The 1,543-nt window shown below is 39.0% G+C and overlaps 3 protein-coding genes across 4 annotated transcripts in view; 2 read left to right on the top strand and 1 right to left on the bottom strand.

The window, feature by feature from the left end:
- The window catches only part of asgr1a (asialoglycoprotein receptor 1a), an 8,604-nt gene extending 8,322 nt beyond the window's left edge, over positions 1-282 (bottom strand). Inside the window, exon 1 of the mRNA XM_016252737.1 lies at positions 219-282. The gene's annotated coding sequence lies outside the window, so the exon portion shown is untranslated. The remainder of the gene's footprint in view (positions 1-218) is intronic.
- The window catches only part of LOC107567115 (FH2 domain-containing protein 1), a 25,817-nt gene extending 25,416 nt beyond the window's left edge, over positions 1-401 (top strand). For both annotated transcript variants that reach the window (XM_016252735.1, XM_016252734.1), the window contains one exon: positions 382-401. The gene's annotated coding sequence lies outside the window, so the exon portion shown is untranslated. The remainder of the gene's footprint in view (positions 1-381) is intronic.
- plod3 (procollagen-lysine, 2-oxoglutarate 5-dioxygenase 3) overlaps positions 1-1,543 on the top strand; it is a 45,712-nt gene that overhangs the window by 1,745 nt on the left and 42,424 nt on the right. The window lies entirely within an intron of this gene.

Below are 1,543 nucleotides of genomic sequence, written 5' to 3'. Positions count from 1 at the left end.
CACACACACTCTCTCTCTCTCTCTCTCTCTCTCACACACACATTCACACACTCACACTCACACACACACTCTCTCTCTCTCGCTCTCTCTCTCACACTGAACTAGTGATGCTTTCTATCTCCTAACATTCACACAAACCTTTCTGCATTTTCCCATATGAATTAACAGATTGTTTATCATGTGCATTCATCTGTTTTCAGTTTTTTGTTCACTCACACCTTTCCTCCAGAACTCGCTGTCATCTCTGGCCTCTGGATTTTCAAACTCGTCTGTATATTCGTTTCCAGAGCCGCTTTCGGATGTGACGGCCCTCATGATGACTGAGTCTGGACCTGCACACACACACATGTTCATGAATGTTCATGCTCAATTCTTCTGCAGGGAATGATGTCACAGCAGAGACGACCTCCTCATATTGAGATGACGGTCTGAGAATGGCTTCAGTCTGGTTTCCAGACCAATGAAACGTGACTGGACAACAGGCAGACGTTCCTCCAGCCAATCACAGGCGAGTCAAGAGCTCAGGCTGAGGTGCTCAGAGCTTCTATTGGTCGAATGCTTTTGCACGATATAAAGTTCAACAAACCTGACCTTTGATTCGCAGCAGAAGATGAAGCTTCGTCACATAACTGTGTGACCACTAGTTAATTAGGTAGTTCATTTTCACCAATGTTAAAGCAGATTCACCTTTATCTGTTTTAATGATGACCAGAATTCAAGAGTATTGAAACTCTAAAGGTTTGACACCGACATAAGTGCTTATTTACCGACCAATAACTCCAGAAAGAGCGTTTGAAAAGCTTTTTTAATACAGAGAAAATAATTAAAAGATAATTTAGCTCCATCACGCAATGACTGCTTAACAAAATGATTTAGACTTTGAGAGAAACTGGCAAAATAAATAAATACATAAATATAAAAGTCCCTGTTATTTTTTCACAGTTTGAAATATTAAAGAACATTTATAGCTTTTGATTCTGTATTTTAGTTCATACATTTCTACCCAAAACACTGAAAACATGTAATGAAACATTAACAACTTTATTAACATCGAAAGTAACTCTAAAACAACAAAAAGGCAGAAATAATATAAGAAGAAGACAAAGTGGTTAACGGATCAGTGTTTCTCACTCGAGGCTCTGGTTTGTTAATCAGATGCATCTGTGACATAAAACAAACTAAACCAGTCTAGAATAGATCAGACTCCGTCTGTCCACCGATTCAGATTATTGCTACAGTATTAATTACTCACAATTCTTTTTGGAAATAAATATTTTTTTTCACTTACCTCCTGCGTGAGAAATGAGATCCTGCTGTGTGTGTCTGTGTGTGTGTGTGAGTGTGAATCTGTACTTTGAGCTTGTGTTTGAATTGAAGAATATTTACTTTGTGTGCAGTAAACATGAGCTGCGAACACAGTACAGATGTGTGTGTGTGTGTGTGTGAGAGTGTGTGTGTCTCTCACATCAAAATCCAGCCACATATTTGTTTAGAGCTGTTTAAACGCTGCTTGTATGTGTGTGTGTGTGAGAGAGAGAGAGAG

This window comes from Sinocyclocheilus grahami, unplaced genomic scaffold (assembly GCF_001515645.1).
Source record: "Sinocyclocheilus grahami isolate Dianchi unplaced genomic scaffold, SAMN03320097.WGS_v1.1 scaffold1129.1, whole genome shotgun sequence".
Taxonomy (NCBI): domain Eukaryota; kingdom Metazoa; phylum Chordata; class Actinopteri; order Cypriniformes; family Cyprinidae; genus Sinocyclocheilus; species Sinocyclocheilus grahami.
This window is presented reverse-complemented; position numbering and strand designations above follow the sequence as displayed.